Source organism: Crocodylus siamensis, chromosome 6 (assembly GCF_052110815.1).
Source record: "Crocodylus siamensis isolate JL-2025a chromosome 6, ASM5211081v1, whole genome shotgun sequence".
Classification (NCBI taxonomy): Eukaryota; Metazoa; Chordata; order Crocodylia; family Crocodylidae; genus Crocodylus; species Crocodylus siamensis.
Window position 1 is genome coordinate 8,253,778 of NC_143400.1, and position 25,936 is coordinate 8,279,713.

At 49.4% G+C, this 25,936-nt stretch overlaps 1 protein-coding gene across 4 annotated transcripts in view; it reads right to left on the reverse strand.

Annotated features, from left to right (window-relative positions):
• Nucleotides 1-20,092, reverse strand: part of VDR (vitamin D receptor) — an 81,638-nt gene extending 61,546 nt beyond the window's left edge. For 2 of the 4 annotated variants that reach the window (XM_090052102.1, XM_090052101.1), the window contains exons 1-2: nucleotides 20,033-20,088; nucleotides 10,426-10,515 (exon numbers count right to left, since the gene is read on the reverse strand). The gene's annotated coding sequence lies outside the window, so the exon portion shown is untranslated. Of the gene's footprint in view, nucleotides 1-10,425; nucleotides 10,516-19,304; nucleotides 19,404-20,032 lie in introns of those variants that run through there. The other 2 variants (XM_090052099.1, XM_090052100.1) reach the window with 2 other exon arrangements.
• Nucleotides 20,093-25,936: the final 5,844 nt, after the last annotated feature.

Sequence of the window (25,936 nt, forward strand, 5' to 3'; positions counted from 1 at the left end):
CAAGTTTGCTTCTTTTGGGGGGGTAAAAAAATGCTGCATTTAAGCTTGCTTGCTTGCACTCCCCCGTGTGCCACAAACAGGTTGTGCCAGCGCTGGATAAGAGGCGATTTTATTTTCTGCAGCTTTTCCTCTGCCAATGTAGCACCTTTTTGTACTGTGTACTGGTCTGTGCAGGTCTCAAATCCATGGGTCATTTAAAGCAAACAGATCCTGCTTTTGCAAGAAAGGACAGGCCATAAAGAGCTGAACACTAACTGGGAGTTCACAAACCACGGTGTTTGGAGCCAAGCCGAAGCAAACTCATGTCCCAAGCCGTCCCCGAGGGAGGACGATTAAAAACAGGAGCATGGGATTAAGTTATTAAAACTCCCACTCTGCAGGTCAGACAACTACAGAAAACACAATCTCCTGAGTCACTAGGACAAAGAGAGGAAAGGACTTCAACTTTACGAGCGGCTGCACCTGGAGCTACAATTTTTCGAAGGAACAGGGTTCACTGGAGCTACCTGAAAAACGACAGGCTATGCGATGAAAATGACAGGCTATGCAATCGCTGCAGTCACAAAGGGAGGCAGAATTGAGGCTGCAGCTTTAAAGGTCTCAATCCAAAAGCAGAGCATCTACCCCCAACACCCCAAAAGCTGGGGGGTGGGGAGGAGCGCCAAATCTAAGCCACACTGTTCTTGCTTTTTTCCGCTCCTCCAAATCCACGCAATCTAGCATGGTCAGTGGTTCACATCCTAGCCCCAGGGACTTTTTTTTTTTGCACAACTGCAGACATGCAAGAAAGTAGGGAGAGAGTTTGAGTTGCTTTAAAAAAAAAAAAAAAAAGATAAATCTAGAGATGAAGTGAAAACCTCCAGCTGAGTCTGGGATACAAGTTCTCTGTGGCTCTGAAGCATTTCCATCCAGATTTTTTTAAAAAATGCTTATGGCTCCCTTTCTAATCCCCATCCGTGTGTTCAGTTACACCGTATATTAGCTTGTTGCCAACAGTATTGCTACTGGAAACACCATATCCTTCTTATCGAAGTCCAAATTCCCAATCATCATACTGCACTGAGTTGGACTTTGGCAAGGAAGTTTGATTTTGCTCTCCAGGGGCAGAGAGATTGTGACTCTTTACAGAGAAGGCAGCAACCGAGCTGCAAATTGGGGCTTGCTATATGCCAAGGCGTGCACGTGCTTTAAAGCTGCCAAGGGTACATCCTCTCTCTACTTGCTAACGCAGCGGATATGTGGGCAACACGCAGGCCAAAACATTGTGAAAAGCCAGGCTGCCAGCACAGCTTGGTCGCACAAGGTACCTCTACTAATGGTTCTCATCCTTGTTAGACTTGGGCCTCGTCAGAAAATCCCAGCTTTCTGCTTGCACTCTTGTTTTCCTGGAAAAATACTAGAGCAATTTGGCTTGCAAAGAATTCAGGAAAACCAGAGTACGACAGGATGATTTAGACACTCTGGAAGCTGATCTGAAATCTCTGGGTTTATCTTGTGAATAGTGTATGTGTTTGCACACCTAAGAGTGCTAAGACTGCATGGCACCCTTTAAAAGAAAAAAAAAAAAAAATCTCACTTCTCCCTGGTTCCCTGGGTGGGAAAAAAAAAAAAAAAAATCGCTGCTCTGTACAGACAATGATGTTGGAAGCAGGGCTTGCTATTAGAAAGGTCATATTGATCAATCTTTCCTTAAACCCGCAAAGCTGTAAGCAGGGACAAAGTCAATCCTAACTGTCACCTTGACCACGTGTAATAAAACACCCGAGTAGCTATTTACAGCATACACGCACGCTGGAGAACAGCTCTCGACCCTATATCCATCAGGAATTCAGTAATGCTGATCTACTGAGAATAGCATGTCCTAACAAACATATAGGCACAGCTACACACACACACACACGCACGCACACAGATGTGTATAAATGTATGCACAGCCTTTTGATCTCTCCCACTGGTTTCCAAGATACGGGCAGGCCAATTTAACAGGCTATTTTTAGTCAGCAGGGCTGGATGTTGCAGCAGATACGGGCACACCGACAGACCACGTGAACTTGGGAAAGGTGGCTGAGCAACACACAAGATATGCCAGTTCTGCTGGGCTTTTGGTTAGTTATGGGTGGGGAGAAGATGGTAGAAGAAGTCGTTCTCAATCCAGCGTTGAGAACTGCCGGGACTCCAGGGATAGGGTGGGGCAGTGACTTTGGGGGACCTGGTTCAAGACAGGCAGCCTTGTTCAGATTTTGGTGTACAGATCAACAGTGCTCGTTTCACAAAGGAGCCCGATGGTTTTGGACCTCCTGCATACTTCTGTGCCGGGGGCGGGCAATTATTTTGGGCAGAGGGCCACTTACTGAGTTTCAGCAAGCCATCAAGGCCTCATCAGCCAAAGGGAGATTAATGTTTAAAATAAATAAATAAATAAATAAATAAATTAAGGGGCCCCAAGGGCCGGATAGGACGGCCTGGTGGGTCGCGTCTGGCCCCCGGGCCGCATTTTGCCCACCCCTGTTCTATGCAGCGTCAAGTGTCCTCAGTATCGGGGCATGGCTGGGGTCTCCTATTCCAGACACTTGGAAGCCAAAAAGCAATACCAAAACCAGTGTCTTACAAGTTATATGTTTGGATTGGAATAAATCTCAACACGTGCAGAGTTTGAGCCACCCCGTTATTTCTAAGTTACCCAGGAATGACTGAAGTGAGAGCTGTTCAGAGCAAAGCTGTATCTCCCACGGCAGTTTGAGTTGGGTACCTGGAGAAGGACCAGATGAGCTGGCCAAAAGCCCCCGCACCCTGTCAAATGCTACCAGAGGGGAAACACATGGGTTTCAGCAGGGAGCACATGCAAAGAGCTATCCAAGTCTAACTGGAATGCTTTGTTTGCACCCAAAAAAAAAAAAAAGAGTGACATTTGGGAGCACGAGAAGGATTCAGCATCTGACAATCTGAGAGCGCAAGGGATTTTCCCCCTTGGAAAGCTTCCAGAAGGTGTCATTAAGAAACGCAGCTCATTTCAGGACCAGGAAGGGGTACCAAATGATTCCCCTTTGGTTCCAGAGATTCGGCAACATTGGACCCCTGCTGAATCAGATGGGGCAACTGACAACTGATGCCCAGGAAAAAGCCAACCTATTAAATGGGCTTGCTCAGGCTCACTGGATGCTACACCACAGGTAGCATCAATTGGCACCCATCACCAGTTCCTACTGGTCTCTTATGGAGCCCCAATATAGACCAACTGGAGGAGAGGTCTGAGCCTTTCAGGACTCTACAGATGGAAGCAGCCAGTCCAGGAGGAGTGATGCTAAGATGCTCTGGAGCTGGGACCAGCAAGGTCAAAGACCCTTCAGCAGTTCAGTGTTGATGTGCTGGCCTTTCAAGTGGCCCCTCTGTTGATGCCATGCCATCCTTGTCACCCAGTACCCAGAAGTGTGGATCAACCGGGTAGTAATGGATGAAGAGAACAATATCAATATAGCTATACACTGGCCCACCATGAACTCTTGGACAGAAGTTCTTCAGTCGACTCCGGAGCTGGATATAAAGTTTTCAAGAATGCAAAGTCAGTCGTAAAAAAAAATAAAGAATAAAAAAGAATTTAAAATCAAACCTATGGTCCATCAGCCGTCAAAAAACCCTGACTGGCACTAGACTCCTGCAACTAGACCCATTCACAACATTATCAGCTGCACATGGCTGAAGAGGCCAAAGGCAAAGCAGCAAAGAGAGATTTGTTTCCCACTGTCGGGCCAAGGGAGTGAGTTGCAGCGATTTTTTTTTCCTTTTCCACTTTTACCTAGAATATTTCCCTGAGCTGTTTTTTTCCACTGGAAACAGCACCTCTGACTTAATCAACTTGATTCCCACACTGATATTGCTATCTGCTTAACTCCATTACACTGTTATTTATACCACTGTACCTTGGAAATAATGATACCGTGTTTGCATCCAGCTAATTGTAGGGTGCGGCAGGGGCAGGACAAAGGAAAGCACTGCTCTTCTAGTAGTATTACTCGCCCTTTTCCAAAGCCCAAGAAAGGAGAAACTGGTCTGGAAAAAAGTGAGGCATGGTCACAGCTATTATTTTTACGGCACCTTACAAAACTATTTGGCTAGAGTTAATGAAACTACGTTAAAATTGAAGAAGAGACAGGAGGCCCAGGGCCAAACACAGAAAAATGTTTTCACTTGAAGAGAGAAATCAGTTCTCTATTAGCACAGCCAGTTATTACCCTGTATCCATGTCTACCTATTTTGAAGCAACAGCCAAGTGAAGAATTGCCCTCCTTTCAAAATACCAGCTAAAATCTTTTGTCTCCAATGTACAGCATCTCCTAGTTTCTCTCATCCTTAAGAGCTTCACCACATTACAGTTATTGGCACCCCTTTCCCCCCACCCCAACTATGTTGCCTTATTCCCATGTTTTTCTTCTTTTTCCTACCTTTTTTCTTGACTTCTCGGGCTGCGCGCTCTTCCCCAATGCGCTCAGGAAGAGAACGAGAATTGAGGCAGGGATGAGTTTTGCAAGGGTTAAGCAAAATCCCTGACTTCTCAAAACGTGACACAAGGGAAAGGGGTGGGGGGAAAGATACAGGAATACATATAAAACATTTAATGGTCTTAAGGATGCGATAAGGAATCTCCACACACACTTCACAGGCAACAAGAAGGAAGCAAGCCACGCATTGCAACACCACCGAGGCAGAGAAGCCGAAATTAAAGCTGGGAGGAGAAGCCAGCACGCAGCTCGGCAGGGGCTGCACCGATCGGCGTGCAAACAGCTTTGAAGCAGCACTTTGCACAAGTCCTGGACAAGCTTGGCTTTTAGGGCAAAAGCCATTCCAGTGATATTTAACCACCCTTGCCATAGAAGCTAATGAACGGGACGTTTGACACCTTCCATTGTGCTCCAGGCATTAAAGACAGCGTCTACAAGGAAGTCAAGAGTCTAGAATTCAAGGTCTAGCAGCTAGGTACAGCGCTTACAAAAATAGCAACCGTGCGGAGGGCATGCGGCTTGTTCTAGGAACCTAATCCGCTTCCAAGGCCTCTGAAATAATAAAAGTGATCGAGTGAGATTGCAGGAGATAAAAGTAAAATAAGAAGGCAAAGATGACTGCTAGACTTCTTTTTAAGCCGGGCAGAAGATAACAGCTTGGTTTCGCTTGCCTTGACAGCGCAGCGAGTCATGACTAGGATCTGAAGATCTTTGGCTATAAAACACCAAGGGTAAAATAAAGTTTCCATAACAAGTGTAACCCCCTCCCCATGAAAAAAGAAAAAAAAGCAGGAGCACTTGGAGGGGGTGCAAGCAAATATGAAACAGGTGGCTCTCATGTACCCGCAATAGCCACCCACCACTCTTCTGACCACTTGGAAGACGCAGGTCGGTTTTGGGGAGGGGGCGGGTGCTGGGGAGTACCAGCGTTGAGAAACCTGCACTTGAACCAGCATGACATGGTAGGCTAGAATGAAGCAACAAAGCCAGTGCTACACATTTCAGCCCCCAAAATCATCCCACTACTTACTCATCCCAAACAGTCATTCTGCAAGATGCAAAATGCTGGCATATCTCCTGCCTGGTTTAAAAACCAGGATCAGATACTTCTGCTGAGGACAATAGCTTTAAGACCAAAACCCATCTGTGCACCCACAGAACATTTCCCTTATAGTCCAGTTTTCCATATCTGTCTTTAAAGGGGAAAAAAAAAAAAAAAAAAAAAGGAAACGGCTCCCCTCGGCCTCCAAATGTATCCACGGGATAATCCAATTTTTCCAGGCATAGTGATGCCTGTATCCAAATCTGAGGATTACAGTGGACTGGATAACTGGATTAACTGGATAAAGGATGTTATAGAGGCATTGGTCATCAATGCCATTGCATTTCTTAAACTCTTTCCATATAGATTATAATCTTAGGATGGAGACGCACACTGTTCTTAAATGATTCAAGGAATCCTTTATGTCCCAAGGTTTCTGAGAAAGGGGAAGAACCTGTTAACAAATTGTGGTGCTTAATAACTGCTGAAAGGCATTGCATGGCAGTTCACCAGGACTGCCCTTTTCTTCCCGAAGGAAATTAGAAGCTGCTTTCCTGTTATTATGCAAGAAAAAAAAACCAAAACCAAAAACAAAAACGGGCAAATCAGATTTTACCCAAGAGTTGACTTTCTGAAGAACTAATGGGACCCCCCCCAAAACAGTTTTCACTTCATTTTACAGGGAAGTCATGAGGTCAAGAGGAAAACGTTTAGCACAATGACAGGCAGCTACACCAACCCCCTTAGGGAAATGAGGGATAAAGCAGAGTAAGCAATTACTAAACTTCACCATTAATAATTACAGTCATTAGGGAAACTTCACTCAAAACAAGTCTTACTCTGTTTGGCTCAGTGTGTTAGGAAGGCTGGTGTCTCTTGCCTGCTTGAGGAAATCTCACCTGGTGTAGTGCCTACCAGGTGAATTTGCAAAAAAAAATTTGCAATACATGTATTGCAATTTTTTTTTTTTTTTTTTTTTTTTTGCAAATTCACCTGGCAGACATTGCACCGGGTGAGATTTCCTCAAGCAGGCAAGAGACACCAGCCTTCCTATATAATACATATATATTTTTTCCAAGCATGGAAAGGAGGACTCTGAAGAGCAAGCTACTTGGATAGATACAAAGAGCCTAGTTACCTGCAGCGTCTGTCAGCGTGTGGCCACACAGTCCTGGTTCCCAAGGCTGCCTCCAGTGTTGGACTGATGGAGCCGACTAGTACACGGAGAATTTAGAGCCCTCAGGAGTGCTGCAGCCACGTGACTGAGGCACTGAGAAAAGTGCCCTGCTCCTCAATTATCAGGTCCTTTCCTTGCAGCACTGCTGAAAGCTCACAGGATAACGAGCCGGTGAACTAATGAGAATCAGAGCTTTACCCCTTCCAGAGTAAGAATCACAGGCCATTCTTCCCACCTCTCCCCGAGACAAGGCGTTACAAGAAAGTCTCTGATAACGTACAGGTACATGCACGGTCTATAGAAGACAGCTTTGAAATGCACTATGATTACAGCTGGGGGGGAAAAACAGGGACGGGGACTCCTAGTCCCAATTCCAAAGGGCAGGAGAGCCGTATTGGTCTCTGCATCCAGAGAAACACAGGTTTCAGTTCAGCATGAACAGTCCAAGTCAAATTGAACAGGACCTACCTGTGAGCTTATAAAAGGGAGCACTTTGGCACATGGCTGGCCTTGATCCAAGCGGAAGGGCAGTGTGCCTGTAAGCTCGTCTAACATCTCTTCCAATGATACAATTGTTCCAATGAGAGATCTCACCCCCACCCAAAAAACCCCCCACTCACTTCTTAATCCAATACAAGGCAGAAACATGACCATCACGGTCTTTACATCTCAAAGCTCTCCATACGACCGAGCCCTCGCAAGGCTGTGTTGTTCTACAAGTCACCTGTTGTGAAAACAATGGCAAACCTGTTGGGCTTGTAATTCAGGGGCCCAGGAAATCCCAGTTATTGAAACACGTGAAGAAAGTGCCGTCTTCTGCAATGCCTTTGTGTTCCCTAGATTTTTATGCCGGCAAACTAGCTGTTCACAAGATGTCTCCCAGTCATTAGTGCAGAAATCACTTCATCAAGGAGAAAGCAGAGGCAAAATTGGAGCCTCTTTTAGTTAAGCACTGTGCATACAGAAACACAATCTGTGCCTTGAAAAGCACATGGCCCAGGCAGACAAGGTGGCCAAAAAAAAAAAAAAAATGGGGAGAGACGGGTGCCCAAAAGCTAAGTGACTGAACAAAGGCCCAACAAAACTGTGGCACAAACAGGAACAGAACCCAAATCCCCTGAACTCCCAGCCAAGTCTTCTACAGTTACAGAGATCTTACTGTATTTGAATGTGAAGCAGACCCTTGGTCAGAAATCATTAAAAAAGTGTCCAGCCTTGGAGCGCACAAATACGAGATAATTGTTTTGAATTATAACCGCACTATTTTTAGCAGAGACCGATAAGAGCTCCTTGAACCTGAAGTTACAGAGTAAAAGGACTGCCGAGAAGTCAATGTTAGCCCGTTAGAGATAACACAGAAGAGCTTAGTTCAAAACGCTGCCAGATAAATACAGATATGAACCAAATCAGCAGAGCTCCAGCCTCCTATTGGAGATCCAAGCTATTAGACCACAGAAGGATAAAGAGTCTCTCACATGGTAAAACTAGCACAAATCTAACAAAGAGCTCTCTGGCCAACAGCATTAAAACACAGTAGCCGAGTCTTTCTAGAGTGCTTTTCACCAATACATCCTCAAAAGGCTTTGCAAAAATCAGTCACCCATCATTACAGGGGAGAGACCTGAAGCGAATGGTCGGTTATCTCCTAGCAGGCCAGGATGGAAGTAGAAGCGAGAGCGGCATGCCCAAGTCTAGCACCCGATACAGCAAAGCTTCCCTACGTCTTCTCAGACAGGTAAACTGGACTAATGACACCAGCTGCGATAACAGAGAGAGCACCCACTACAGAATTAAGCAAGAGCTGTATCTATTTAGACGGATACTAATGCCCCTTATCTGTGTCCTATAAAGTGTGAACATTTATGGTGCCATAAAGGCTTATAAATAATACCAGTGGTGTCAGCATATTTGTGGCTTTACAGCTCCTTTGCAGAGAAGAAAAATGCCTAAACTAAATCAGGCAATTTAAGAGTCAACAGGGTGACTTGGACCAATACCTGGACTACAGAAAGAGGCAATGATTTCTGACATTGCGTAGGATCCCCTGACATTTCTCTAGAGGAACAGAAAGAGAAGGAAGGGACTTCACGGTCAATGCTCGAGGCTTCTTTGGTGTAAACAGTCTCTCATTTTGGCCACAAAATTCCCTACTTTCCGCAAATGTAGTGGTACCCCCTTCAGCTCCACAGGAGAAGCAGATTCACAAAACTGAGGCATGGGGTTGGTTCACGGGCTGGATCCCACCTGGAGCTGGCATACAGGATCAGTCTGCACGACTCAGAGCACTGGTCTGGCCTTGCTCTACGGATCCAGCTGCGTGCTGGCCCATTCCCATGCTCTAGCCTGAACCCTGTGCCCAAACCTGGCCGCTAGTGGCCATCATAGAGGACAGTCCGGTTGTTCCCTGTGGATACAAAACCAGATGCCTTTATGTCCTCTATTTTTCTCTTTAAGAGAAAAATAGAGGACATAAAGGCATCAGGTTTTGTATCAATAGAGGATACAGGACAACTGGACCATCCTCTATGATGGCCATCATACTGGCCACTTGCTGACACAGCCTAGTGCACAAGGCCGCATTAGACAGCCTGCAGCAGGGCTCCCCATGGGTCCAGAAACTTGGCAGCGGGAGAGTGGCAACACTGCCAACACTCCCGCACTGCCAAATTTCCAGCCATGTGGGGCTTTGCAGACTGGATCTAGCCTGTGGGCCAGAGGTTGGGGACCACGGTCTTGCGGCATCACCCCCTTGGAGTAGCGGAGTTGGAGTCTCTGCTCTTCCTTGGAACCTGCAGTACCGAGACTATAATTGTAGCTTCCAGTAATAAAAAATCATGCATGGACAAAGGTTTAGAAATGTTAGCTCCACATCTCATGTGCCAGCAGGCTCAGATGGGATCAATTAGAAAGCCTTATCTTTGGAGATAACCTAGTGCTGGCCGAGTACAAGAACAGGGACCATGCCAACAGTCCCACTCGACACTGCTCTGCATGGGCATGGAGAAGATCACAGCATAGCAGCAATCCCAGCTGGACTGTTTTCCAGCACTGTCTGCACAGCCAACCTGGGCATCCCCAGGAGGTCTGGCCTTCCTCCCACCAGCTGGACCAGCATGATGGGAAACACTTCTGGCAGGAGCACTGAAGCAGGGAAGCACCACATTTCATTTGCCTATCGTGCAAAAATGAACTGGGACACCATAGGCCCTGTCGCTGTGCACCATCACACAGCACTGCACGGTTTTTGGCTGTGGCCATGTTGGTCTAAGGACATAGGTAGGCAAGGTTCCTTGGGCAGACGAATAAAAGGCATTACAGGCCTTTTATTCCTAACGGTGAGGCAGAGAGGAATCTTTTGGGGGCCTCTATAAATATCAGAAGTCATCAACTACTACACATCCACCGTCACTAGAGCAAATGCCTCTAGTTGATCAGGGCCCAATTATCGCACCACAGCATCCTTTACCTCTGCTTCCAGCATAAAAAGGAGTTGTAAAGGCCCTTTACTCTATTAGAGAGATGTGAAAGCACGTGGCTGAATACCTGAGAATTCAGGTCTCCAAACTTAAATCAAGGACATGCAAGGAGGGCAGGGAGAAGCGAACCCAAGTAGTGTCTTAGGAAACCGTAAGGACAAGAGCAATTGCTGGACACTTGTAACTAGGCAGAGCTACCTGCTGGGAGCCAGGGAATTTTAATGAGCAACTCACCAAAGTTGTGACAACTAGCAGGTCTCAGAGTCCGGATGCAGAAGACTTGCGTTAGCAGCTACTGCCACTCCACCCCGCTGGCATCGAAACCTGGCAATAAGATGAACAGTCGTTACAACCCGGAGGCATGCATACAGTCAGATGGCTTTATTATTGGGTTTCTTATGTGGCATTTTCAACCTGCTCTAGCCCAGCCTTCTCAGCCAAAGCTTCACACGGATCACATTAAAAAGAGGACAGAGCAGAGGAAAAGCGTTTCTGAAAGTCACCGTGTTACCCAAGCCCATGCCTGTTTTTAAGCAGGCATGTACACCACTTCCTTGTTTCAGTACATTGTCAACGCAAAGCCGTAAAGATGCTAGATGCGATTTCTTGACCCAGGCGAGAAGAGGAAATAATGGTCAGGCTGGGTTTGACTCAGGGTGCGGGGAAGGAGAGGAGTTCTTGGACATCTCCAACCCCTACGAAAGCTTTTAACTTAACTCGCGGCTTCAGGAGCCTGGAGCAGAGGGAGAGGAGTGATTGAAAAGAAAACTGTCAGCTAATCTGGCTGACATAAGCCTCTCCCTCCTCTTCCAGGAACCAAGGAAGCTGCCTCTCTCAAAAGTGAGTTTTCTTTCCTGTCTCCTGCCCTGAAAGAGGAGGCATTTTACTCAGCTCTCTCCCTTGACGGATGTAAGAGATAAGAAAAAAAAAAATCTAGAGGGCAGAGAACAAGCTAAAACCCTTAAGTATCTAATTATACCACATGGATTGAAAGCCTTCCATTTACCAAGTTTTTTAGCCTGTCTTCATAATGGGTAGAAGAGATGGATCTATTTGTAACAACAACTGAGCTTCCCAATTTTTGTCAACTTTTGCATTGGTCTGGTGTGGTCTTTTAACTATTTTTTGCTTATTATAATGCCTGATCATTTAAAATCACCTTAAAACACTGGGTTTTGGAAAGCAGACTAACTGGATTTGGGGTTTCCATACACTGCTCTTAATTTCTCCCAGCTCTTTTGCTACTCTACCATGGGTACTTTTTGATCCATATTTTGAGCAACGGCTCTCGTTCTAGGTGCTCAGCATGACGACTTCTGGCCCATTTTTTTCCTGGCTTCTGGGCATCCTCCAACCTAAGTGAAGCTGGTAGCAGCAGCTCAGCTTCTGGGGAAAGCAAGGAGCAGGGCCAAGTTGTATCTCAAGAAACTGCAACAAGGGTTAAAAGTCCTCCCAGCAGGAATCAGGGGGGGCAGGGGAAGAGAGAACAGTCCAGCTCCTGCTGGGAGGCTGGAGACTGAAAAGAAAAACTTGCTAAGCCTTTGCTGGAGCCTTCCCTTTCTCGCCATTGCAAACATTTTTCGGGGGAAGTCGGGGGGGGGGGGGGAGGGGGTGTTAGAAATCACAGAATACTTTTAGTCTGTCTTAACTGACCCAGGGCACCCCGACTAGCTGGATGGGTGGGCAAAATACGGCTTAGGGGCCAGATCTGGCTCCCCTAAAAAATTCAAAAAAAAAAAAAATAAAAAATCAATATTTATTTGCTCCTAGCTGCCTGTCAGAGATGACAGGAGCCAGGGGCAATAAGACCCAGAGAAAGCTAGTGGCAGGACCCAGCAGCAAGGTCTGCCTAGCCCTTGCCCCCCAACTAGAAACCCCTGCCTAGCAGAGGCTTCTGGTCTGGGACCACGGGGCTGTTCCTGCTTCCCTGTGCCAGAAAGGGAAATGCAGCCCTCAACAGTTTGCCAAAACTCAGTAAGTGGCCCTTTGCCCAAAATAATTGCCTGCCCCTGCATTAGGTACTGGCATCCTGTCACTTGTGCCTTCACGGTAGCTGCTCCAGAACTTTTTAAGTTGGACTCTTCTTTAAAAAAAAAAAAAAAAAAAAAACCAAAAAAACAAACAAACCACCACACAAGAATCTTTGACCTGCCTTATCTGGCTGGACTTTTGTTCCTTTTCTGTCTTACAGCTTATATTCCTCATGCTCCAGTTCCTCCCACCCCCGAAAGCCCACAAGTGCAGACTGTTCTCAGGTGCTACTGCTAATAACCTGCCCAAATAGACATTAGATCAGCCATTTGTCTGCTCTATACCACCCTTCAAAGCACACTATTGAAAACACTTCCTCAAATTTTGCAGTCCAATTATGCATGGGGTAAAAAGCACATGCCTTCTCTTCTCAACTCCCATCAAATAGGTACTTAAATAGCAGCACCCAAGGCTGCGCTATGTTTGTAGAGATTTGGAGAAAGGAAGGATGTGCAGAAGTTAAAAAAAAGGAACTCAAGGGGGTAAATCCTTCCTTCCCATCAATTCCAGGCATCGTTTCTCAGCAATAGCGGGAGGTGCAGCTGTTTCACAATGTGAGGTTTCTAAATTGTTTGCTGGAGGAAACAAAAAAAAAAAAACAAAAAAACCAAGAAATACTCAGTCAGGATATGGGCCTTTTCTTTGCAAGAGTTTATCCAAAAGGTACACAGTGCACAATACTCTCAGCCAGGCCCAGAGAGCAGACTAGTCCATAGCATCAACAGGACAGCAAACCCAGAGGAGACAGGAGTCCGTGTTCATAGATCATTGCCAGTCAAGCAGGGAATGATAGTAGGTTGGATACACTCAAAACATCCACATGCACCCCCCAGTTTATTCCCTTACATGCCCATGAAGTGCCATCTCTTTGTACAGCATCCTTCCCTACTTTGTCACCTCTCTCTTAGAAACAGGACCATGCCCATTTCAGGAATTTGCCTTCCCCTCTTAGAATCCAGAGGCTGAATGCCCAGAAAGAAAAGCAGGGTGCCTTTTGATCATCCAGTCCTCCACTTCCATAAAGGAGAAAGGCAGCTATTTATATAGTATCCCCAGGATGAAAGTGCTCTTCTTCCAAAGCAAAGGGGCGCCGAGCTCTAGATAGAAAGTGATTGTTGCACGGCTTCAAAATCCCCATCAGGTTGCATGTACCAGGAAGATACGCCAGGGACATTGCAATTCCCTCCTCCCTCCATATCCTGGGTCACAGGAGGCCAACCTGCAACTCCAGAGCCACATACAGCCCTTCAGAAGTCAATATGCATCTCCTTGAATCTTTGCACAAGCATATGAGAAGCTGGTCCCTGTGTGCTTGTGCAAAGATTCAAGGAGATGCATATTAACTCCTGAAGGGCCGCAGGGCGGCCACCCCTGCCTTGGATTGACCTCTCCTATTCATCAGCATCCTCAAGCCAGGCAAGAAAAGATTTAAATTTATTTAAAAAAATGGGTTGAGTTAGCCAAGTGCCCCACTGGGAACACACTCAGTTTCTGTGATGGGGGGAAAAAAAACCCAGCCTGCAGGAGGACACCCATATTTTCACAGCAAAAGGAGGAGTTCTCAGCCTTCAGAGACATTTGCACCAACATTTCTCAAGATCCTGCTGAAGTCCTGAGTAAGCAGGAAGGCACCCACCTAGTGCCTACCAGCAAGACTTAGTCTTAAAGATAAAAAGGTGCCATTGTTAATCCTAGAGTCTTTCCACGCAGCAGATCCAGTTGGGCATGTCTCCAAATACGCCTTGGCAAGAGCTTAGATTTAACCTGGAGCACAGCGAAAGCTCAAGTCCACCTTGATTCATTTGTCGGCAACAAAACACAGTCTGTCTTTGAAAGACAGTGGAGGGCTGACTAACCATCCTCAGCGGGTTTGTCAGGTTACAGACATGTCAGGGCAAAATTACTGGAGGCCAGCATCTGCTTCTGAGACATGTCTCCAGCCCATCTCCTTTGAGGAGGTTTCTATTGTTGCTACCCTGGAGGCCCCTACATAGATTCATAGATGTTGGGGTCGAAAGGGACCTCAGTAGGTCATCAAGTCCGACCCCCTGCCCTGGGCAGGAAAGAGCACTGGGGTCAGACGACCCCAGCTAGGTGCTTGTCCAGTCTCCTCTTGAAGACCCCCAAGGCGCCACGTCCCATGGGAGCCCGTTCCAGATTCACATATCAGTTAGTGCTCAGATTCTTCCTCATGGCAGGGATCTTGGCTCTCAGCTCAGTGGTTCAGGATCTCATTTTGAGCCAGACTTACTTGTGCTATCATTTTATTTGATGGAAGGATTACAGACTCTCTTTGTGCTTTTTTTTTTTTTTTTTTTTTAAATTTGTAGTTAATTAAAAAACAAACTTGTTGTATTCCTGTTGAACCAGAGTCCTTTCCCCCTACTGTGCCTCTTGATATCATCAAGAGTTTCAAGTCTGATATTTTTACGGACATACACCTGAAGACCGAGTCCCAAATGCAAGGTGCTTTCTTTCCTCTGGAGCAGAGCTTCCGACTGCCTTTTCTAATGCAGCGGGCTGTGGCTCATGAAAGCTTATGCATTCAGTTAGTCTATAAAGGTGCACCTCTACCTTACCTCTTCAGACACGGCAGGCAGAAGGTACTACTGGATTATGTCATTACATCTGTCCACCTTCAAAGGAGTTATCCATGAGCTTTGTCTTCCATCCACTGGGTTCAAACGCCAGTTTTCACACTTACACAGGTTAGTTCTTGCCTTTCCCAATTCACAGCCAGACTGTCTTATTCAGCTGGCCACTAAATAAAGGTAGGCGGGTGTTTGCAGCTGGTGCAGAAAAATTTGTGGGCAAATGATCACAGCAACTCTTTTTAGCCAGCTGCCACATGCTCCATCAGCTGCATGTGGCGCATGAGATGACGTTAGGTGAAAAATCAGTGAGAGCCTTGTGGTCACGAGGCTATTGTGGGACAGATGAGAGGTAGAGAGTTGTCTAAACCACAGAGTTATGGGGAAGAGAAATAGGAGATGCTTTCATCATGTCTTATGTATATACAATGAGAGGGGTTGTTATGGTGCTTTGAAGAGGGCTGGTGGATCTCAAAGGGAGGGAATAATGGAAGACAGGTAGGCACTCATACTATAGCCAACTCATTCGGGAGTAGTGACATCAAGCCACATGCCCCACAAAGCCACCAAGCAAGAAGGACAGTCTCCACAACCAGCCTCCAGGGGGAAAACAGCTAATTATGGCCTAGAAACCAAGTCCAACATGCTTGTTTGTGCATCACTAGGATGGCATGTAGATGTTGCAATACAGCCTTCCCCAGCTGCCTCAAAATTAAGTGCATGTTTGAGGAGTCAGTCTCAAAAGCCTTTTGGAGGAACGATCATGTATCTAATGACTGACAAGCCTTATTTTATTTCATGTTCATGATGCAATACTTCCCAAGTATCAGCTCAGACCAGTGCAAACCACAGCGTGAAAAGGCATATTATGAAATAAATTCGCTGGCCTGTGGCAGACAGAACTAGCTCTTGGGCAATGCCACCAGTTTCTGCAGCAGCCAAGCAGAAAATAAACAGGTTCCTAGGGCTCACGTTTGCAATACAAGCCAAATGCGACCAACGACGCCTTATCTTCCAGATGGGGCATCTAGCACCAGGTCCCCTACTGCCGTCTAGGGTTTGGGCAACGCTGCAGAGAGGCGGAAAGGGAGAGTTGACAGTCTTGCAACACCATGATCTGAAAAGATCAACATCTGGGGAGTTGACTTAATAGTCTGGGAAAGCTCTCAGACAACTCAGCTTGGTTGAGGGCTTCTAGGCCAGGGGTGGGCAATTATTTAGGGAAGAAGACCACTTACTGAGTTTCAGCAAGCCATTGAGGGCTGCATGACAGGCAGTCCAGGCCAGATTAATATTAGTTTCCTAAATTTTTTAGGGCCTCCGCGGGCCGGACAGAATAGCCTGGTGGGCTGCATCCGGCCCCTGGGCCACATTTTGCCCACCCCTGTTCTAGGAGCATTTAGTCAACACCAGCCACATACACGGTCTAGAATCTTTTTTAAATCCTGGATGACAATAAAAAGCAGTTTAGATGTCCAGCAGAAGGATCCATCTCACTTCCGCTCTCCGAGGTACCCAAAAGGTGAAGCAAAGGAGACAACCTTCCCCCCAGCACAGCGCAGGAACATGCCCTTTAAGTAATGATGATGGATTCACCTTCCCCTCCCACCCTCCAAGAGACTCACAGGACAATGGCTTTTGACCTCTTCGGAAAGTTGCCCCCATTTATTTCAAGCACGAGCAAATGTGGCCAGGGTAGCTCTTGGCACCAGGATAAATGTAAGCCCCCTCTCCCCACAATCACCTTCAGTGAACTGAAGTGTGGTTGGCTTCGCCGAGCTGAAGCTTTGGAGTATCACTGGCTTTTCCATCAGAAACCTCCACGGTAGCACGTGCTGATTTCTGAGTCGCCTTTGGCTCAACCCCTAGAAGTTTTGAGGCGGTGGCACCCGGCCCAGTGCTCTTCTGCAAACACTTCATGGTTTGTTTTACCCAAGTCCTTTTCCAGGTGTCCTGAACTCCTGGAGGTTGCAGGAAGTTTTGGGTTGATTCATTTAGTCTTGGGGACTATATTAAAGGGGTTCAAAATAAAACAATAGAGCAGGGTTCTTCAACAGAGCCCTAATCACCACTTAAACATGGATGGAAACAGCCATCTCTCCAAAGTTAGCACACCTATATTTGCATATCACATAAGGGCTATATTATTGCACCATCTGCTTGAAGTACCTTGGTATCTTAGGTGTGAGCCACCAATTGCTTCTCAAGCCTGAAAAGCGAGCAGGCCAGAGAAAAGGATTTTCTTCTCATTGGCAAAGTTGTGTTTTCATATCATTTTGTGCCTTCAGCAACACACAACAAGCGGTGCCTTGAGACTGCTTTGAGAGGTCTTCAACCTCTGTCCGATTGCAGGCCAGCCTGGCAGTGGTTTGAACCATCCCCTATATGGCCCCCAGTTGGGGTGTCCTCACTGCTTCACCCCTGCTAAAAGCACTTGCCTAAGTAAGCTGTGGACAGGGAAGTTTTACGTTGAATAGTAGGAAAAACTCACTAGGAGGGTAGCGAAGCACTGGAACAGGTTACTTAGAGAGGTGGTGGCATCTCCATCGTTGAAGACACAGCTAGACAAAGCCTTGGCTGTAATGACCTAGTTGAGGCTGGTTCTGCTTTGAGCGGGAGGATGGACTAGATGCAACCTCCTTAGATCCCTTCCAATCCTAATTTACTATGATACTACTATGACAGCAAAGCAGGTACTAAAAAGAGTCACCAGGTCCCAACAATTTAGCACCAAGAGTCTACAAAGCACCAGCAAACCATAAGCATCCACAGCCTGGAGCGATATGGGCCTCCATTACTGGCAGAAGCAGCAGCAGATGCTCTAGGGCAGTGGTGGTTTCATTCAACACCCCCTTAAGGCAACTGAAGTTGGAAGCACATGAGGACATGGGTCTCACCATCTCCCACAGGTCTGGGTCTGTGAGGATGAGGAGGAACATATGATCCAGTCAGAGATAATCCTCTGGATTCCACTTACCCAGGGACAGTAACTTTTGAGGGGGGATAGGCAAGAACTTAAGTGATCACTAAGCTAAAGGGCAGGAGAGCAGGTTCAGGCCACTTGTTAGGCAGCTCTAAAAAAAAAGAACCGAGACAAAGCATCGATTCCAAGCGCCAATTCCACACTCAGATTTCCAAGAAAAACAGTTTCTAGCATATTTGAAGAAGGAAGCCAATTCCCTTCAAGTACCTTGTATTTTAATAGACAGAGCACTATTCTCTTATCACTTGTCCTTCAAAACCACAACTTGGAACAGCTTGCCCAAAGCGCAGCTCAAATCCGCAGCAACCAGCGGGAGTCACCGCGAACTGCAGATGGACCGCTCTGCATCCTAAAATGCCAAACTGGGGGGGAAAAAAAAAAAAAAAAAAAAAAATATCGCACTCTCCCTAGTAATTCCCTGCTAAAGCAATGAGGACTCTTAATTAAAAGAGATTGAGCAGGTTTTGCTTGCTAATTTAGCAAGCCTGCCTTCCCCAGACTGTGCAAGTGTCCTTCATAATGACTCAAAACCTGCCTTGCAGCAGGAGAAGGCAGGAACTTCAGTCTGGAAGTAAGAACTTTAAATTGGATTCAGTCTGTAACCCGACTGCATCACAGCGAGGGAGCTTAAACAAGTGAATAGTATCTCTATTACTGGCCGGCTGAATTAGCCAAGCGAGCTTAAATGGGACAACCACTAGACGGCATCTAAGTTATTCAGAGCCCCCTTATCTGATCCTTCTAAGCCACACACCAAGAGGACCAGCTGACCCGGCTCACTTTCGCTTTGCTGCGGATGCAGGAAGATGGTCCCAGAGACACTGGATTTGGCAGACTTGAGAATAAAGTTGACTTCATAACAGAAGCCTTGAGCAAGGGAAACTCCAGTTGTTCTAATTAAGGGCTCTGCTGAAAGAGCAACCGCCTAAAGGAAGATGAGTTACCGACTGTGGCTTGCGTGGGCACAGGATGCACCGTGGCAAGGCCTGGGATGGGTTTTTGTTTGAGTTGAGTAGAAACTGGGTTCTGCGGAGACTCGGGTCCGAGCCATCGAGTCCAGATACCTGCAGTTATTACAGCACTGAACTGCGGCCCCATGCAAGGCGGGAAGAAATCACAGCAGAGGAGAAAGCAAGCTCCCTTTCATGCTCCATTTCCCCTCCTCTTTACTCCGTCTGCCCGCAAACCACATTCCCCCCCGCCCCCCAACTCCCCAAAGACTCTGCTCTACCGACTGCATCCGGATACGGCAGGGCTCGGACCTTCTCCCCGAGCCCTCCGGGAAGAAGCGCGTAGTAACCACCTCCCCAGCACAGAGACATGGCAGCAAGAGCCCTCTGCCTCCTTTCCCCCTTGCACCCACTACAGCTCTGCATCCTTTTACAAGGGAGGAGCTGGCTATTAGATCCCACGAGGACAACTTCCATTGCTGGGGAGAAACCAGAACAAGTGACACAAGTGAGAGAGGAAGCGAGGGGGAGAGACTCCTAACACGCGCAGTCCAGTACCTGCACAACAGTCAGAAAAAGGCACCTCTTAAAAGTCTTAAATGGGGAAATCAATTGACACTGGCTGGCACAGGAGGCCCCCTGCAGATCGCTGGCCGGCTGGAGGGAGAAGGGATGCCCAGGGCAGGGTTAAAACAGCCTCCTCCATCACCGAGAGCAGGGAGGGCTCAACCTCCAGCCCCCAGGACAAATACACCCTGCGAAGCGTGACACCCAGCCCATGGGCTCCCCACCGGGGGGCATGTGGCAGCTGATACGACTGGAGTTGCGGGGCTGGGCTGGGGCCGCGGCAAGCCCCCTTCTGCCGCCCGCCTCGCCCCCCCTGCCCGCAGGGGTCCCGAGACGGATGCAGCGCTGGGGCAAACGCTTCCACGTGTCACCGCCGGGGACCCCCATGCGTGCCCCCCCAGCGCCCACACGTGTCCCTCTGGGTAGCTGCCCCCCGGTGTGCCGCCCACACGTGTGTCCCTTGCAGGTCTCCCCCTGCAGCTGGCCCCACGTGGGTCCTTGCAGGTGCCCCCCCGGGGGTGTGCCCCCCGCGCATTCACCCCCAACAGGTGTCCCTTCACTACTCCCACCAGTCGCCTCCACGCGGGTCCTCCCGGGAAACCATCCCCCCCAGTGTCACCCACGTGCATCCCCCAGGGCCCCACGTGTGTCCCCTCCCGCAGTCCTCATGCCCGGCCGTCCCCCCAGGACCTCCCACGCGCGCACCCGCGGCGCGGTACCTGCGCTCCCCTGCCCCAGCCCGGCGGTCCCGGCCGGCCGGTCCCCTCCCCCAGCGGAGCCGCCTTTTGACGGGAATCCCCGGCCCCGCCCCGCCCAGGGGGCACCCCCCGTGACACCTCCCCCGGCTGGCACGCTCCAGCCACGCCCCCGCTGTGGCCCCGCCCCTCCATCCAATGAGAGCACGGCTCTGCTCCCGACCCGACCCAATGAGCGCCGGCGGCTACAAGGGACGAGGGCAGTCACTTACCTTATGAGGAATAGGGGCGGGGAGGGGGCGGAAATCCCGCCCTGTCTGCTCCTAAGCCCCGCCTCTTCCCGGCCTGTGGGCGGTGCCCGGCCGCGCGTGGGGCGGGGGCGTGTCTACACGAGGGGGGGCTCGGCGCCGGGGGTGAGCCGCAGCCCAAGGGGGGTTCCCCCTGTACCCACCCGACACCTACCGCACGTGGCACCTGGGGGGCTCCCCCTGCCCCCCCCGGCTATCACAGCGACCCAGGGGGCTCCCCCTGCCCCCCCCCGGCTATCACAGCAACCCAGGGGGCTCCCCCTGCCCCCCCCCGGCTATCACAGCAACCCAGGGGGCTCCCCCTGCCCTCCCCCGGGCTTCAAATGTGACTCTGGGGGGCTCCCCCTGAGCCCATCTGATACCTACAGCATCTGGGGAGCTCCCCCTGCCTGGGCTGCCAGCACCCAGCAGCACCCCCGATACCTACAGCACCTGGCGCCGGGGGGGCAAGTAACATCCAGGCCAGAGCGCCTGCATCCTGCTCCCCCAGGGGACGCGGTGGTGGGAGGAAGGAAGACCAGGCAGTGAGTATCGTACCTGATAAGGAGAACCCACAGTTCATGGCTGGCGGCTTAACGGATGTGCTCGCCCTGGGCAGAAGTTCCCTGTGCAGACAAGAGTGGCGGGCCCAGCCTTTTGCTTTGATGTTTCCCTTGGTCTGAAGCCCACAGCTCAGATCGAAAGGTCCCAGTGGCCCTCAGTGCCTGGCAAATGGAGCTGAGGGGTGAGCGAAAGCCTCCCACGGAGCCCTTTGCTTGTGACAGCGGGTGCTTTTTACCCAGAATTTGGAGGGGCTTGATACAAATAGCCGGAAGGGGAAGCTGAGGCTGCAGCCGCAGTGCAGGCGTGCTGCCAGGAGCCCCTAGCATAGAGGCGTTCGCAAACCCGGGCTTGTACCTGCGCGGCTTTGCCAATGCAGAGGAAGCCACGCAAGGAACTAACTCTCTCCTGGCATAAGGGGCAGGCAGGGGATGGGGCCAGGGACCTAATCCCATGCACTGATCCCCTTTCACTCCAACACTCTCACCAGTTTGTGAATTTTCTGTACAGGTTCCTTTACCGACAGTCCCCACACAGCCTCTCTAATGGGGGAAGGGTAGTTTCTCTAGACGGTTGGTTAGAGGAGCTGGATTCCCACAGCCCCGTGGATCTTAAAGTCAGGGCAGAACCCCCCCAAGGATTTATTAGCATGACCTCCAATGTTTTAAAGCCTGAATGACCAGTTGGCCGATGCCAAAATGGTGTTGCAAACCTGAAACATCCAGATTTCAGGTGAGTGGGTTTATCTGGTGCATCAGCCCCTCGGACACGTGGGGGCGGTGGGTCGAAGAGCACATACTTCAGGCCTTGCCTGCTCCGTTTTAACCAACAGCTGGATTTTAGAGTTGTTCACACAGGAGGCTCTCAAGAGCTGGCGCACCAGATTTGCACGGTTTTTAACTCAAGCGTGTTACATCAGTTTGATTAGACCGTTTAACTCCATGGGTGTAAACCTGGCTGGTAGTCGCTTAGCACAGCCGGTAGGAGCAATACCATGGGGAGGTGAAGCAATGAGGCCTCCCCTGGAGCGCTGTGTCCAGGTATGGGCCTTGCCCTTCCAAAAGGATGTGGACAGAAAGGAGAGAGTCCAGTAGAACGCTACAAAAGTGATTAGAGGAAGCAGGCCTGATGAGGAAAGGGTGAAAGAACGAGGGAGAGAAGCCTGAGAGGGGATTTGATAACAGTCTGCAAATCCCTGAAGGGTGAATACAGAGGGGATGGTGATGGGCTTTCTCCTGTGGCTCTTTGGGGCAGGACTAGGAACGACGGCCTCAAGCTGCAGCAGAGAAGACTTCGGTTGGGGATGAAGAGCATTGAGACAGGCTGCCCACGGAGGTTGGGAAATCTCCGTCCCTGGACATTTTCAAGAGCAGGTCAGACTGGCACCTGGTTGGGATGGTTCAGTTCGGGTTGATCTTGCCTTGAGCAGGAGGCTGGACTAGCAGTGACCTCCTGAGCTCCACTTCCATAGATTTCATAGGCAATAGGACTGGAAGGGACCTTGGAAGATCATCCAGCCCCCTGCCCCAGGGGCAGGAAGTCAGCCAGGATCAAAGGATTTCCTGTGATCCTAAGTTAAAAAGGGGTCAGGGAACAGCTAAACTACCCATCTCCTTGCTCATAACCAGCTTTGAGTACAAACTGAACTGGGGCGGCACAGCCCTGTTTCATGTATTCCTCCTCCAGGCTCCGGTATCACCTCTCCCAGCTTCTTTCTGTTTTATACTGGTGGGGTGGAAGTCACCACAACAGATCTGCCCAGGCAAATGTAGGCAGGGCGATTGCAGCCCAGGCTAACTCTGGTAGTGAGATGGACCTAGCGATCCGCAAAGACACGGCAGCAGAGCTTTAACATGCACCAGACCCAGAGAACCAAGCTGGGGACTGGAGGATTTCTACCCTGGCTGCTTGCCCACATGGTCCCATCTCCACTGCAGGGTGTATGATAAGCCTATCTGCTTCCCTTCGGCTCTGCAGACATAGCCCTGTTTTACTCAGCCTCTTGTGCAAGCGGCAGAGGCTCTGACAAAACGCCGCACTGTTCTGCAGAAGCCTGACTCACCGCCCAAGCCTCTCCGCCAGAGGGAAACCGAAAGGCTGTGGCTTGGCTTGATATCAGTCTCCCAGCCTCCAGATCCCCCAGCATCTGCGCTCTTCTGTGACGCTGGCCTGTAGCCGTGGACCATCAGTCCCACCCATTCCAGGCAACCAACTGTTCCCAGAACATCCCTGGGGAGTCCTCTCCTGCCCGGTGCCATTTCTCGATGCACGTTCAGGCTCCACTTCGATGCTACTTTTACAAAGCCAAGACTGTGGGCTTCTTCCTGGGGTCCCTGAAGAGCAAATCCTACCCGGGGAACTCCAGGTTTCCAGCCCCTGCTGCACTGAATGCAGCCAGTCTCAGAAGCTGGACCGCAGTAGGCAGGCAGAACTCAGCTTGGACGCCTTCCCTCCACACTAGAACTTCATTTTCTAGGTCTGCAGGCTTTCTTCCAGGTTCTTGCATAGCCATGACTCATGACAAAGAGCTCTCTAAATGACCCCTCTCCCAGCTGTGTGCTCAACAAGGAAACGTTTGATGCCTTTGCGTTTAGGCCCTATCATTCATGCATCTGCCCCAGCCCTGGCGCCCAGCAGTTGCTCATCCAAGTGCTAGCTTGGCCCGGATCTGTTCAGTTTTTGAGAGCAGGTATATTCAGGTGGGTCCGACCGGTGGCCGTTCTAGGTGCTGCCGTGAGAGCTAACCGAGTTAGCTGGGGCATCCTACCCCACGCCCCAGGTTGTTAGTTTGGTGACGTATGGCCTGCTGGCATGCGGTGCAAGCAGCTGGAGTCTCCTGAACTAAAGTAAAAAGAGGTTGAGCTGCATCTGGGATCTAGGCATTGGCCATTGGGTGGAGATTGCTGAAATGGGAGCTGCTTGCATAGCAAGCATCTTTGCCCCAGGGCTGGTGGGTATCAGGAGAACGAACAAGGCACGTCAAGAAAATACTGAGTCTCAGCATTGCTGATTCGTGTTCTGACTGGAAATTGTTCTGCCAGGTCCAAGTGTGTTGTACCCCTTGGCAGAGAGACGCTCTTATTTTCTCCTTCTTCCCCACAACCTTCTTCTAGTCCATAAGGAGAACTGCTTCCTTTCCAAGGGTGAGATCTGCCCGGCAGAGGCCAAGACAATTTGTGCAGCACTTCGGTTCTAATGAAGTCCTCCCAGCTCCATATCTGACACCGGCGGGTGCCCATCAGCACAGCTGTGTCTGCACAATTAGAACCTGGTATTTAACCTGCAGCCCCAGATTGCAACCTTTCCCCCAGATCAGTGCAGGTTGCTTTCTTTGGCCTTCTGGTTTTGGAGCCTTGAGGGTTAACTATCTCACACTCTTCTCTGCAGCCGGGGACAGAAACTCACCTTCTTCCAGTGATGAGAGCTGAGATCCTTGCAGAAGCACCTGAGTCCAGGAGCTGGGTCTTTGAGAGGACATGGTGTATTAGACTCGGGGATAAAGGCAGAGGTCTGGGAAGGATTTCTAGATAATGCTGCAGAGGCAGCAGAAGCATTTACCAAGGCTAGAAGCTGGGGAGAAGACTTAAAAAAGACTCCAAAATGAATCCCAAGCCTCTTTGGCTCCAACAATACAGAGCGAGAGTTAACTCGCAGCTGAAGGAGAAACCGGAGGCATCTGGGATGTCAGCCCAGGAGAGAAATCACCCCCCTTTACCGTGACCCGCACACAGTAAGTTCAACTGCTTTAATTTACCAGGGAAAATGTTTTGCTAAATTGACTTAATGGCACCAATCAGGTAAGAAGAAAAAGGGAGAAATCTTTAAGGAAATGAGGGCTCTATTAAAGTTAATCTGATGGCTCAGAACTTCGCAGTCGGCGGGGGTGAACGTGCAGCAGTCACGGGGCTGCGTGAGCGTGAGGTCCAGGAAACGCTCCCGAACAGGGTTTCCGTTGTCTCCAACTTTGCACAGCTACTTATCCCAGTGCAAAGGGAGTGTGAAATGCCACCAAGTCAAAACAACAGTGACGATCTGCACAGGTCACAGGCCCACTAGAGATCCTGAGGCTTGGAACAAAAACCCAAGGGGTTTAGTTGCTTTCAGGGTTTGGATGCTTGACAGGGAATACGTTCAGGCTCTTTTTGCAACTGTGTACTTCGGCTTATTTTTAGTGAGAGGTAATTCTTGCACGATCACATGGCTCCAGGAGCTGAAGTTGTAAAAAAGCCGAGTCCCGCAAGCTGCCAATCCCGTAATGGCTGTACCAGTCCCGGGAGGAGGCCGACTTGGATCCGTAGGCCCGCAGCTGTTTGTCCTGAAAGCAGAGAGCGAGCTCCAGGAGTGTTATGGGGCAGCTCTGGTTTCTGGACTGTGCTGGTGGTAACTCCTCATTCGTTTGTCCTCCATCCCGTGCACTCAGAAATCGTGAGTTAGCTTTCTCTCCAAAATCACGAGATTGGAATCTGAGATTTTCATGGCATAAACGTTGCTGTGCATGTGTATCTGCGAGATCCTGATGCCTGAGCCTTTAACCTGGGCATTGCATTATGCAAAAACAAGGCTACGTTTGAATCAGGCCGAGGGCTCTCTCTGCATGACTAATTCTTACCCTTTGTTGTGCCACGATCAACAGTGAAACTGCGTGGGGCGGTGCAGCTCTGGGACTCCGGGAACTCACAGGACACTTGGTGCCAACGCGTGCCCTGAGTTCCAGGAACCCCAGGGGCTGGTTTACCCCTAAAGCCTCGTCTCCAGAGCTAGGAAAGCGCTGCGGGATCCTAGCCATCTCGCCATCCCAGGTGGGTCTGGGGGTGCAGCCCTTACAGGGTGTCATGTACCCATCGGTGTATGTCCTAGGCTGTTCCTGGCCTCCGTTCAGCAAAGCATTTTAGCACCTGTTTAACTTTCAGCACATGCTAGAGTCTCTGCCTTTCAGTAGGACTTAGCCTATGTAGATTGAGATGGACTTTAAGCTTCGAGCTAGGAACATGTGAAAGGGCTTGGCTGCATTGGGATTGGCTGCACTGAGGGGAGGAAATGTCTCATTATCTGCCCATGTAGTGCCCTGTGTACTGGAGCC